Source organism: Mastigoproctus giganteus, chromosome 9, assembly GCF_048544385.1.
Source record: "Mastigoproctus giganteus isolate SK-2022 chromosome 9, ASM4854438v1, whole genome shotgun sequence".
Lineage (NCBI taxonomy): Eukaryota > Metazoa > Arthropoda > Arachnida > Uropygi > Thelyphonidae > Mastigoproctus > Mastigoproctus giganteus.
This window is the reverse complement of record NC_143583.1, coordinates 128,264,563-128,279,470: the sequence shown is the minus strand read 5'-3', so window position 1 is coordinate 128,279,470 and position 14,908 is coordinate 128,264,563. Positions and strand designations below refer to the sequence as shown.

General features: G+C 35.1%; 1 protein-coding gene across 1 annotated transcript in view; it reads right to left on the bottom strand.

Moving 5' to 3' along the window:
• LOC150080720 (phospholipid-transporting ATPase VA) overlaps positions 1-14,591 on the bottom strand; it is a 380,422-nt gene extending 365,831 nt beyond the window's left edge. The window contains exon 1 of the mRNA XM_090381627.1: positions 14,379-14,591. The gene's annotated coding sequence lies outside the window, so the exon portion shown is untranslated. The remainder of the gene's footprint in view (positions 1-14,378) is intronic.
• Between the last annotated feature and the right edge of the window lie 317 nt (positions 14,592-14,908).

The following is a 14,908-nucleotide window of genomic DNA, read 5'->3' as shown; positions in this document are numbered from 1 at the left end:
AATCATTTAAAAAATATATATATTATAAAGTGATTTCTAATATCTTTCTTCAGTTACATTTTATTATGATAAGCAATGCAACATACTGAAATGTATGTCTCAAAAGATAAACTGATTGAGATTTTTTTTTCCAATTTAATTCCATTATTGACTTAGAGTTAATGTAACAGTGAATGCATATTTAATAAGCAAGCGCAGTATTCCTATTATAACTTTGTTAAGCATGATATGTTAACTTAAGCAAATGTACATTATACTGTGTGTTCACAGTTATTTTGGTCCCAAACGTCTCTGAAATTATTGCATGCAGATATTATCTTGTACTAAAAAAAAAAAAAAAAAACTCTGAAAAAGAAGAATTCTCTTATTTCAGAACTGAACTACACTTATGTTATTAGTTAGCACTATTGGGCAGGTCTATACTAAAGACATACTATGTCACAAAAATACAACTAAGTAGATTAACCCTTAACATAATGTAACTTATAACAACCAATTAATACATTGTTACACTGCTATTATTGTTTGGTTTTTTAGGAGCATTAGTAACTAAGGCCATATTGCTCCGGGATATGCGGTGGTCATTCCCTGACCTTTCCGCATCCTCCGTATTTGGTGGTGACGGGCTCGAACCCCCGGTCTAATCAAGAAGCGTGTGCTACGCACTGGCTGCTCCTTCCCACCTGGCTATGGAGGCGCCTTTGTTACACTGCAATTATTACCTTTGTTAACAGCATTACATGCTGGAACTTCTGCATCCGTTGGTCACTTGCATTACCTACATCATGTTAAGCCTCTTTCAATGATTATCCTACATTTTTTTTATTATTGTTTATTATTGTATATTGTTAGGGTAGCTAAGAATAGAAACAGGTGCATGTATACCTGCGTGTACACCAATGCTAGGAGTTTGGTAAATAAATTTAATGAATTTGAGGTATTGCTCAAAACATCAAGGGCAGATATTGTTGGGATATCGGAGACGTGGTGTCACACAGATATAAGTAATGCGGAACTGGAATTTGGGGAATACAATGTGTATAGAAAGGATAGACAGGACAGGAGGGGAGGAGGGGTTATGCTATTAGTTAAGAAACACTTAAAGTCCAAGGAAGTGAAGCCAGTCGACATCGATGGACAGGGCAGTGTCGAGTCAGTTTGGTGTGACATAAGCATAGGGAAATCAAAATTGAGAGTAGGAGTGTGCTATAGGCCTAATGACTCTGATGAGTATAATACGATATTGTACAGGGAAATAGAGTGGGCCAGTAAATCAGAGAGTCTTATAATGGGGGATTTTAATTTCCCAGATATTGACTGGAATTTGTGGGTTGGTCACTCGCACACTAGCAAGGCTTTTGTGGATTTATTGGATGATTGTTTTCTACATCAGCATGTTCGTGAGGCAACAAGAGGGAGCAATACTCTTGATCTGATTATCAGTAGCGATTCTTCACGCATTAAGAATCTGCAGATAAATGAACCACTAGGTGGCAGTGATCACAGTGTGTTGAAGTGGAATTTACTCAAGGAGGTAACTACCATCAGAGGTAAAGGGAAGGGTTTTTGTTTTCGTAAAGGCGACTATGATGGTCTGAGACAGTATTTAAATTCTATACAGTGGGACCAACTGATGATGTTACCAACAGCAAACTCAAAATGGGAAGCATTCAAGGAACTAATCTTGGAGGCTACCAGGCTTTACATACCAACTAAGAAATATTGTTCAAGGTTTAGGCCTAAATGGTTGTCAGATGAACTAATGAGACAGGTGGCAGAGAAGAAAAATGCATGGGATACATACAAATTAATGGGTGACATGGAAGCCTATGATAGATATAAGTTGGTCTGTAACCAAGTCACAAAGGAGATTAGGCAGGCAAAGGCAGACTACGAAAAATCCTTGGCAAAGGATGCAAAGAAAAACAGAAAAGAGTTCTTTACATATTTAAACTCAAGAAGGAAAGGGATGAATCAGATTGGTCCACTGGATATTGATGGTTCAACAGTTGAGGATCCTGCTCAGGTGGCTAACAATCTAAACGAGTATTTTGCATCTACATTCACGCATGAGGAGTTATTCAGGAAGGAGAATAATGTAGGTAAAGTAAACATTGGCAGTGAGCTGGATGATTTTGTAATAACTGAGAAGAAAGTGGAGGAGAGATTGTTGAGGATAAACATAAAAAAGGCACCTGGGGTGGATGGGATCTATCCAGTTATATTAAAGGAGGCAGCAAAGGAAGTAAGCAAACCCCTAGCCATAATTATGAGAGCTTCTTCTTTGGACTCAGGGGAGGTACCCATAGACTGGAGATGTGCAAATGTAACCCCAATTCACAAAGGAGGATCAAAGGCTGACACAAGTAATTATAGACCTGTTAGTTTAACTTCTGTTCCATGTAAATTAATGGAGGCACTGGTTAAAGAAGCACTGCAGGATCATCTAGACAAGAATTCAGTTATAGCTCAGACGCAGCATGGTTTTGTTAAGGGCAGGTCTTGCCTGACCAATTTGATCGGATACTATGATGTAGTCACAAAAGAACTGGATGCAGGGAATAACTTTGATATTATATATTTGGATCTTAGAAAGGCTTTTGATTCTGTTGCACATGGAAGACTGCTGCACAAATTGGAGCAGTGTGGCATTGGAGGCAAATTGCTGCTATGGATAAGGGGATGGTTGAGTGGCAGAAGACAGAGAGTGGTAATTAATGGACACTGCTCAACGTGGACTAATGTTATTAGTGGAGTTCCTCAGGGTTCAGTGTTGGGTCCGTTGTTGTTTTCGGTGTTTATGAATGATATTGATGATGGGATATCAAGTTTAATGTCCAAGTTTGCAGATGATACAAAGGTTGGCAGGGTTGTTAAGGACACTACTGACGCTATGCTGCTGCAACAGGATCTGGAAAGGTTGAACAGATGGGCTGAGAAGTGGCAAATGAAGTTTAATATTGACAAATGTAAAGTACTACATATGGGAAACAGTAACCCCAGAGCAACGTATCAACTCTGCGGTACTACACTGACAGTGGTGGAGAATGAAAAGGACCTGGGGGTAATTGTGCAGGCAGATATGAAGTTCTCTGAGCAGTGCAGACGAGCTGCAAGAGTAGCTCATGGTGTCTTGTCAATGATATACAGGAATTTTTCTAGCAGGGATAAGGAGGTGATTATTCCCTTGTATAAGGCAATGGTTAGGCCACATCTTGAGTACTGTATACAGGTCTGGAGGCCTCATTTCAAGAAGGATGTAGAGCTGCTGGAACGGGTACAGAGAAGGGCAACAAGATTAGTGAATGGAACAAAGGGTTGCTCTTACGAAGAAAGGCTTAAGTTTTGCAAATTACAGAGTCTGGAAACTAGGCACCGGCGAGGTGATCTGATAGAGGTGTACAAGGCTTTGAATGGTTTGAGCATGCTCAATGCCAATGGGATTCTTCATCTTGCTCAGAATAATCACCTCAGAGGGCATAAATTCAAATTGAGGAAGGACGGATGTCGGATAGATGTGCGGAAATTTACCTTTGGCCAGCGGGTGGTTGGTTGGTGGAACCGACTTCCATCACTTGTTGTTGAAGTTGATAGCCTAAACAAATTTAAAGCTCAACTGGACAGGTACTTCGAACGAACGGAGGGGTGAAATGGGAGTGGTGTTTTTTTTTTTTTTTTTTTGGCTGATGCTGAATAAGCTTGCTTTCTTGCATCATATGCCTCTACTAATGCTAATGCTATTTTTAAAACTTTAATTATTATTTTTTTTATTAAAAAAAAAACATTTCTGATTAAATAAACCAAGGTGTTAGATTACAATATTCATTACTGAAGGGACAAACTTAGGCTGTCATAGGCCCAATGCAAAAAGTTAATAGATGAGTATTCCCTACAGGTATCTTTCCAGGGATAGGGGGATCACTTTCTACCTCCCTTCATGGGAGAGGGCAACCGGTGTCTCATAAATCTGCTCCTACCCTACTGTTATTTCTTTCTTACTTTTGGCAGCCTCCTTCCCCACCACAGAAATTGGGGGTGAAAAAACCAAAATTCAAGAGTTTTGTTTACCATTAGTATTCTGTAATTTCCAAACAAAAACACTCTTAGCAATTTTTTGCCACAAACAAGATTGTATACATGCATTTTTACTAAATTTGCTTTATATATAACACAACACATTTATTAAATATTAATAAGCTGAAATTGTAAGATAATTCAATCCCTCTCAAAATGCAGTGTTGGGATTCTCAATTGTTTCTAAAAACAATCTATTCTAAACCACTTTCCTAAGGCAATAAAAATGAAAGCAATTATATTAGCAAAAAAATTATATCAGAGCTAGTCTATAAAAAAAAAAAAAAATTATATTCTACTAAAAGTGTGCTGAATATGGACCTTAATTTCAATTTATTATGATTAGCAAGTCAAAGTATGAGTTATATGTGAACGTTATCTGCAGAGACTGTACATTTCTACAAATGTGTATTCACAGGCTAATTACAAGTATGTGTTGACTATAAAATATAAAAGAAAGAGCTCAGTTGACAGGACTGCAATTTTTCTTGTAGTAAAGCTGTGATCAAATTTACCCAATTAGCAATTTTTTTTGCTATTATATATGATTGAAAATGGAGCAATCTTAATCACAAGGCCATAGCTAAATATTTCAGGAAAGCTTTTTAAGAAGAGTGGGTGATGCATTCCATTATGAATTGCTTTTTAACTGATGCTCTTCTGCTATTTGCAGAAGCACCAATTAAAAAGCAATATAAACAGTATTATAAGCTAAGCAATAAGTAACAATGTTTATGAAATGTAGGCTGATGATATGCCTCTTGCTCAGATGTGCACCTCTGCAACACAGATAGTACAGAGCCAATCACTGCTTTCCTGCACTTTAGCATTGAGCTTAGGGAAGGCTGGCGCTCGCTCTCTCTCTCTCTCTCTCTCTCTCTCTCTCTCTCTCTCTCTCTCTCTCTCTCTCTCTCTCTCTCTCTCTCTCTCTCTCTCTCTCTCTCTCTCTCTCTCTCTCTCTCTCTCTCTCTCTCTCTCTCTCTCTCTCCCCCTCCCTCCCTCCCTCCCTCCCTCCCTATGGCTGTACTAGATCAAGTATCCTTACAAACATGTTTGCCGAAACAATGTCATCACACAGAGCACAAGGACATTTTAAAGAATTCTCAAACTTTATAAATATTACTATTCCTAAAAGTTGCTTCTTACTATGCATTCTGTTATGAATCAATAACTTTTGGGAAATAAACTGTCATTTTAAACTATGCTTGTTGATAATTCATGTTATAAAATTGTCTCTGAAATATTGCATTAGGTAATTTTGCTTCAATAAACATGTCAGGCTGGGTTGTTTTGAATTTTTGCCAAAAGTACTAAAGGAATGTGACATCAGTATACCATATTTGTAGATTTCTACAAATTGGTCAGTGTCTGGGGTGATTGATGAAAAAAAAAAAAACAATAAGAAACACTTGTCTGAGGCTCAACAAAGTGTGTCATAAATATATTATTAGGATAAATAGAATAAGAAGATATTCAATTTACTCTTTGAGGTTCTAACTCAATTCAACTTAAAAAAAAACACTATGAAAAAAAATTATTACAAATCTCACATATTATATATTTATCTTATGTAACAGTATAAAAGAATAAAAAGAAAGAAAGTCTGCATTTCCTGGAGCTACACCACCATCCATTACAAAAATAAATTGGAACTTGTTTCATAAGTATTTGAAAATGATAATAACTGAATAATGAATACTTTCAGAAAGCCAAAATCAAGTGTGTGTAACAAAATTCAAAGTATGTCACACCTGAACATGGGGTAGGAATGTCACCAGGTTTATACTTTTGACCTACTTTATATATGCTCTTTCATTACCTAAGAGTGTAACTCATTCTTCAGATGCAAAACAGTCATTCATAATTGCAATTTAACATAGACAATAACTACAGTGTTTTTCTTTATACTAAACTGCTATTTAGCAATGATACAGTATTTAGCTTAGATATGTACTTTCACTGGCAAAGTTTCACTCATTCTTTAGATGAAAAACAGTTTCTCCTAATTGTAGTCAGCATATTTTCAGCTTAACTGCTTTCACTTTAGATTTTTTCTTTATGGCAAGCTTGTTGAAATGAGGTCACTTTAAGAGGGTGCAAATATATTTCACAGATGATATTTTCATATTCAATAAATTTCATACATTATTTGAATTTTACCAATGCAGAAATGTTATTCAGGCTTTAAGAGAATATGAATAGACAGCACTTAAGTAACATGGAAAACATTTCAGTGACTAACACTTTTATTGATTCAATCTGAAAATGAAAATAAAGGTGAATAAAAACAAATAATAAATTAACAATGAATTAATTTTAAATTAAAAGGAAAACAGAGAAAAGCTTAAAAAGGATAAAACTGTTTTCAAGAGAAAATATAAAAATAAATGAAAAATGTATAATAAGCAAAACCAGCAGCGATTAATCATTCATCATGAAACATTCCTCAATTAGAGTTTTGTGAAATCTGTTCTTATGACATTTCCACTAGGAAATATCATAAGTAAACCTCTAAATTATCATTTTAGTCAATTTGAACAAAAAACTGCTCATTCAGCAAAATACAATGAAATAATGCATATCTTAAGTGCTATAAATCTTTTAACAAAAATTGAAACATTATTTTTTACTTTTATGTTATTGACATTACTTTATTATAATAGTATTTTTATTATTTATTCTGTTTTAAATGGATTCAAATTTTCATATAGTCATAAATATAATGATGACATGTGATGACCAAAGTCCAGAAACCCATACTTCAACTTACTTTTCCCATAAAACATTTATGTGAGTACGTTTTATGACACATTTGCACAAGATAACAATATACCAATATGATTACTCTATTATTACAACAAACAATTTTGCACAGCTGTCCTCAAGACTCCCCTTAGTGGCCAACTGTGTGCGCAATTTTTCATAGCAAAGATGGCTTACTCAAAGGTCTAAAGCATGATCTTTGCTGAACTGTAATACTCATAATTTTTACACAGAATACATATTTCCAGATTGTCTGGTATATCTAAAATGTTAATTCAACAACATGTCACAGCTCTGGTTGTTTTCATGAAATGGAGAGTGCTAACAAGAACCAATCCAACTGATCACCAGCATTTTATAAAGAAATAGTGGATAACATTTGTTTCAATGATCCCAAAAAATCATTATAAAAAAAAAATATATATTAATTTTATTACTATTGAATTTAAGAAAGCAACAAAAAATAAAAGGAAACTAGGCTTGTTTTGCAAGTTAAAACAGTAGTCAATGCAATAACAAATAAATGAAAGAGGTTGTTTATGAATGGGTGCCCATCTGAGAATAAGTAACAGTAGTCTTCTCTACCAGAGAAGTGTTACTTATTCGAAGTAGTGCAATACCTAGGCAACTCGTTGTGAAGGTGTCACAATATGAGATATAAATAAACAATGCATTCATACTATCTGGGTAGTGGAAATGATGGAAGTACCATACCCATGCATAAACAGCCATAAACAAAATTTTGCATCCCCCAACATGAATTTTGGGCTGCATCCTGAGTACAGTATACACACAATGGGGCACAATCATCTCAATATCAATCTTTTTTTTTAATATAAAGTGAAAGAAATTAACACAAGAGATACTTTGAAATTTTTTCATTGCAAAGTCAACAATATCTTTATAATACTGTGTTTTTTTTGCATTAAAATCTTAAAATAATGTTTTTTGCAATCTCATTCAAAAAAAAAGTACTACAAGAAAAGACAAGCACTGTTGTCCCATAGTTGATTAAAGACAGTAGTTTTAATTTGTAAGAACAAAAGATAAAAATATTAAAATCAGTTGTTAAAGCCTGTTACATACAATTCTGCTAACCAAATAAATAAAAAAAAAATTATTCAAAATAAATTTAATTAGCCCTCTATCCATTAAAATAGATAAACACATAAAAATGCATCCCCTTTTGGTGGAAGCATTTTTATGCAACCAGCCCTAATTAGTAGTCAAAACGATAGAATACAAAGCACAAAAATATATACATTTTATTTCCGCATCATAGAAAAAAAAAATAATAAAAAATAGGGAATTGGGGCACTGTTTTAGCAGTGGCTGATCCTCTTTCATTCAGTAAGACTGTAACCACAAGGTGTTGCCAGGAACACCCTGCAGCATACATGATGAGCATTCAAACCATGCACCATCACAAAAATTACATGGCACATTACTAATTAGCCATGCAATTGAGCACTGTTGTATTAACTGCTATAATAATGAAACTGCAAACCTCTTCATGGCTGACATGAGCAGATCCAGCCTTCATGTTTGTGGAACAGATAAGAAAATTGTTCCATTTACAAATAAAGAGAAGCAAAACATGCCTTTGGAATAATGATGGGTGAATAAACACTTCTCCCCATCCATCCTTGTTGATGAAGACATTGCTGACTACAAGATGAAGCTGGAGCAACAGTGCACACTACAAAAAAAAAAAAAAAAAGTCTGTATTCTCTAGATGACTAAGGCCTTTAGAGTTTACAAAACCATTGTGACTACATTCACGTTGAATTATTAAGTGGAGCCAGACTTTCAGTACCACACTTCACAATGGACAGTGTATTTTTTGTGGTAGCATATGGGCTTGAATCCATAACCTCCTTACTTGTAGTTGCCAGCCTGTGTATTTCTGCAATGACTGCAATTCTGGAAGACAATTTGGTAATCACCAAAAAAAGGCAAATTCAGATACACAAATTTATCTTGATATGACTTTTCACCCTCTAGGGCTATTTGAAGCAGTGTATGCAAGAAACTGCTGATACCGAGTTGTTATCAAAACAGTGACACTCCTAATAAGTAGCAATATGGGGAGAGTTGTTTGTTTTAAAGTAGCTCTATATATGATGGCTGATCAATAACCAAAAGTTATTGCTACATATGAAAGAAGAAAAAAAACTACAGCAAAAGGGCCATTTTTCCAAGCTTAGACAGTTCCCCTATGACTACAAGTAAAGACATCATTATTCAGCCATTTCCTACAAGTGAACTTTATATAAATTTTTGTTGCCTAGCAGTGGTGGTTCTTCTAATATATGGATTATGTGTGCAGGAGAGCAAATCCCTCATCCCACCCTCATAGAAAAAAAGGCCACTTGGAGGTGAGGAAGCCCTCCACTCTAAAACAGTAATACATCCCAAGATAAGTTCACAGTTGATAATAACGAATATTATCACACAAAGCATATTAAATACACAGTATTACTTAAAATGTTTTTAGTTTTTGTTCCTGATATTATTTTACTTTCATTTTACCAACATCAAAATGTTGGTAAAATAAAAGTAAAATAATATCAGGAACAAAAACTAATCTAGTTATTTAGTTGTTTTAAGAATTTTCATAGCACAAGTTTTCAGTTAGCATTAATACACCAGCACCACTTTGAATTATGCTGGTGTATTAATACCAACTTCATACATACATTTTTTTTTTTTTTTTTTTTTAAATGAAAACCCCCAAACACGAAAGGTACCAAAACCTATAATACTTAATACCATCCATGGGTTGAAGAAGATTGGGGGAGGATGCTAGAAGACTAAATATGGGTTTCAGCCCTTTAAACCATCAATAAGCAAAGTGGTGGTATTGCACCTGGTGATGAGAGTCATCTACCACCTAGTGTTAGTATTAGTACTTGTAAGTACAGGGTCATGCCAAGCCATTTTAGTATCGAAGGTAAAAATGAAAAACTGTGCCTTCCCCTAAAATATTAAAAAAAAATGGACTTTATAAAAAAATGGACTTATAATGGACATAAAAAAAATGAGTTTATAAAAATGACAACCAGTGGGGCGAAAACCATGGTGACGCCCCATATAGCGCTGGCATGCAGAGCTCAGTATCTGTACAGTGGCGCGACAAAGATTTTCATCTTGCAAAAGCAAGATGGTGAACGGATTGGAATAATCAAAACATAAAATCGAAAACATTGGCATTATTTAATCTTCCTTTTGATGCCCCTTTCAGCTTTTAATCTAAGGCAAGAGCCTCGTTCGCTTCACCCTCGGCACGGCTCTGTGTAAGTACTAGTAGTGGCCTATTTTAAACTATATAGCTGAGACTTGGACAAGAATCAAAGTGATCAAAATTATAATTTTCATAAGCAGAAATATGCATGCATGTGCAATTTTGAAATTTAGTTTTTAAGAAATTTATCAGCTTTAAAATGGAAATACCTAATAATTAATGTTTACACTTTATATTTATACAGTTTTTTTTTCTGCAGAATTAATAATAGTAGTTTCTACATATTTCTGTTAAGAAGCATATTAAATCAAAAGCAATGCATCCGGTCAACACGGGTAACCAGCATGATGTTGAGTCAATTTGGTGCAACATAAGCACTGGGAAAACAAAAATAGAAGTAGGAGTGTGCTATAGGCCTAATAACTGTGATGAATACACCAACCAACTATACAGAGAAATAGCTATACTGTAAATCAGAATGTCTTATAATGGGGATTTTAATTTCCAGATGTTGACTGGAATTTATGGACTGGTTCACACACTAGAATTTTGTAGATTTATTGGATGACTGTTTTCTACAGCAACAGCATGTCAGATGGCCAACAAGAGGAAGCAAAACTGTTTATCTGGTTATCAGCAACCATTCTTCAAGGATTAAGAATTTGCAGGTAAAAGACCCACTGGGTGGCTGTAATCACTGCCACCCACTGACAGTATACTGTAATCACTGCACTGGGTGGCAGATTACAGTATACTAATGTGAAATTTAATTAAAGACAACTACTGTCAAGGGTAAAAAGAAAGGCTTTACTTTCATAAGGGTGACTACAGTGGTCTCGGACAGTTTTTAAATTCTATGCATTGGGCCCAACTGATGACGTTAACAACAGCAAATTGTAAATGAGAAGCATTCTGGGAAATAATCAAGTGAATTATAAGAAAAATTACTCCAATGGAATTTCAATCTGGACCATCTCACCGGGTGAGTGAAAAACAGCAAACCCTGTAATGTCACAAAGGACATAGTTATCTACACCAGTAAATTAGCATTAACCTAACCAGTTTTCACAGATTGCCATTAATGGCAAAGGGCAATCTTGTTTTAATGACAAACTGACTGATTGAATTGGAAGGGGTATATGAGTGACTAAATTTCTAATCACTTTTTTTTTGAATAGATGCAGCAAAATCCGCTTCCATAATATCCTTTAGCCACTCTAATACTCAAAGTTAAATGAGTCAATGAACCCATCAAAAACACAATAAAAAACATACACTGGTGTTCAGAGAAAGTGCATCAATCCTTAAAATTGTAACTGTCATCTGAATAAAGTATTCAGATATAGGCAATATTTCTTACAGATTGCATCAGATAAGATTGACACACATAGGTGATGATGTAATATTGCATCAACTGTTACTTTCCACTATATAAGCACACTCTGTAAGAGTTGCAGTCATTCCTTGACTGTGTCAGGATGGCAAGTTACATGCAGTTGATGCCATGAAGAAAGAGCACTATTGTTGCTTTAAGTAAGGAAGTTCTTCCCGTTGTTTTAAGTAAGGAAGGTTCATACTGCTTATAGAGTATCTTGTAATCAGTCGACAGTGAGTAGATTTCTTTCCAAACTCAAGAATACAGGTTCTGCTGATAGGAAAAAAGGAACCAGATGTAAACGAGTCTATGCCAGAACAGGACTGTGTTTATGCCTTAAAAACAATAAAGCTTCTTCATCTGAACTGAAAAGAAAATGGGAAGAACATACAGGAGTGGTAGCAAGTGCAGTAACAGTCAGAATATGCCTCTTCAAAAATGGACTTGTAGCCCGTCATACTAAGAAGAAGACCCTCCTCACACAAAAAAATGAAAAAGGCCTGATTAATTTGGTGTGAGGAGCATGTCAAATGGACCCCTGAGCAGTGGAAGTCAGTTATTTTCTCGGATGAGAAGAAATTCAACCTGCATGGCTCTGATGGGAGACAAATGATTCGCCATAGACATGGTGAACAATACCATCCAGACTGTATGGTGTCTACAGTGAAATTCCCTACCAGACAAATGATATGGAAGTGCATTTCTTATCGTGGAGTAGGTCACCTGCAATTTATAAAAGGTTCCGTAAATGCCAATGGATGGCTATATTGGAAGGCAAATTGCTGCCAACCATTAGAGACTATTTCAACCTGCCAAGTAACTGCATCTTTCAGTTACTGCTCCTTGTCATCGGGTTAAAAGTGCAAGTTGGTACTTCTGTAGTTACTTTAGCTTCATTTCTGTATTAGAGGTAATGTGAAAAAATGGTTGGAAGAACAGTCCATTACAACTCTTAGCTGGCCAGGAAACAGCCTGGACCTGAATCTTATAAAGAACTGTTGGCATCACATGGAATCCGCAGATGCCAGAAAGAAACCACAGACCCTTTTGGAACCATGAACTATCAGTTGATTATCTTCAGAAATTGATCTTGTCAATGCCTCTATGGTGTACTGCTGTCATCAGGGCCAGAGGCGGTTCAACTAAATATTAGTTTGCACCTGGTGATGTTATGTTATTTGGTTTTTAGGAACATTAGCAACTAAGGCCATATTGCTCCGGGAATATGCGGCGGTCATTCCCTGACCTTTCCACATCCTCTGTATTTGGTGGTGACGGGCTCGAATCCCGGTCTAATCAAGAAGCATGTGCTACGCACTGCTGCTCCTTCCCACCTGGCTACGGAGGCGCCTGCATCTGGTGAACTTTTCATTTTGTTTTCCATTTAAAATGATAAATTGAAGCAAACCGAGGGCTCCTGACAACATTTCAGCCATAATTGTCGTGTTTACCAAAATTGTTGTATAAATATTGCAAATGCTCATTTCGGAATATTTTGAGAGCACCTGTCAAATATTACTTAGCTCTGCCTTAACTATTAATAAATATCTTTTGTTTATATATTTCTATTTGTGATGCTAGTCATTAATGTAACATACCATCACAAAAAAGGGTTAGAAATGTGAAATTCCTAGGTGATGCACTTTTTTTGAACACCAGTATAAGTCAATAATATAAGTGCAATAACTTGATGAATATTTTGTTGAGAATCCTTGACTGCCCTATTAAGAGTATAAATGCCTAATGGTCAGTTTTTTTAAATAATACTTGTGAACAATTAAATTATTAATCCTCTAAATTTTAACCATCAACAACCATACTTAAATTCAATTATACTATACCATAATTTTACAAATGAAATCATTTTAACTAATCAATAATACAAATGTTAGAGAAACATTATACAAGCATTTGCTCAGCTGAAGGAAAAACAATCTATTTTTAAATAAACTGGCTAGTCTACCTTCAAACAAGATTTTATTAAAAATGCAACAATATCCTTAGTGTATTAAATGTTATCTCAAAAGTTGTTGGCTAGTTAATAAATCACTACACCTTTCATCTCTAAACTTGGACACTGTTCTACTTCAGTGATGATGACTAACTTCTAACCTACTTGTTCCCAGACCCAGATGCTGCATTGTATTTTGGTTTGGATAATTGTGTAAAAATCTTTAAAAAAGTGGTTTTTCGTAAGACATTCTCTTTCTTCAACAATTTTGAATACAAAACAGATGTATTATATCGAAAAGAAACTAACAGTGTAGTATAACGATTAATGGAAAGCGCTAACGTTCGTGTCAAATGCAAAGGCCATTAACCTTGACTATCAACATTAGCAATTTTGTAACTTAAAAATAATGAACAACAGTGAAGATATTTTCCACTGGCTTCCTTTCTTTCAAACAACATTATATGTATTAGAACGCCTAGAAAATGGAGATACGAAAAATTTCATGGCTGTGTAACACAAAACACGGTCAGTCACTCCCTTACAAGAAAACTAAGTTATAATGCTTTTATATAATGGACAAAAAAAATTAAGATTTAAATCAATACCCTATTTATTGATTTGAATGTTTACAACAAAAAATTTCTTGGCAGTTGGGAAAGATATAATTTCGATATTTTAGAAATGGGAAATACCAGTTATATTATTAATACTGTATTAAGCTAAGCTATACATACGATCTAGTTAATACTGTACTACTAATTCACCTCAGATTTTCAAAACTGCCTTATACATTTATATGCATTGAGCGTGCGCGCACAGCGTGTTCAAAATTTCTCCGTGTTCAGAATTTAATTTTTTTATTAAAATTCAAGCCTATTTGGCAGTTAAATTATAACAAAAATGTTTACAATTTTAACTATAACTGTATCAAAATATAATAACACCGTAAAAGATAAGACCTGTCTTACCTGAATATGCCTCTAATGTCTTAACGAAAACGAATTGATTCAGTGCAGAACCATAAAAATATTATCAAACAACCAATTTATGCCTAGCGCATGTGGTAGACTTTCTACAAATAAAAACCTTAGGTAACAAGTAACATTGCTGAAACTCAGAAAAACCAAAATTTGGCAAACAGACGTGATTTCCGTTTTCTACAGTTTCCATCCTGCAGCCGCACCTCTCGGTTTTCATAACACACATTCATGAGAAAACTGACAGTAACCTCCTCCACTGTAAATGAGTAATATTTGCACATGGACCGAAAAAAAGGATAACTAGCTTCTCACAACACTCATGAGAATACATACTATTCCACCAAACACTTCTTATAAGTCACTTTGCATAAAAAAAGCCCCCAAAGCGATAATCCCATAAAATAAAACTACGAACCAACAAGCACCACAGATACAACCGACATCGACCAAAGTCTACACTGTAGACTCTACAGCATGTCTCTTGTCACCGCTCAGCCACACATACACATCGAGCACCT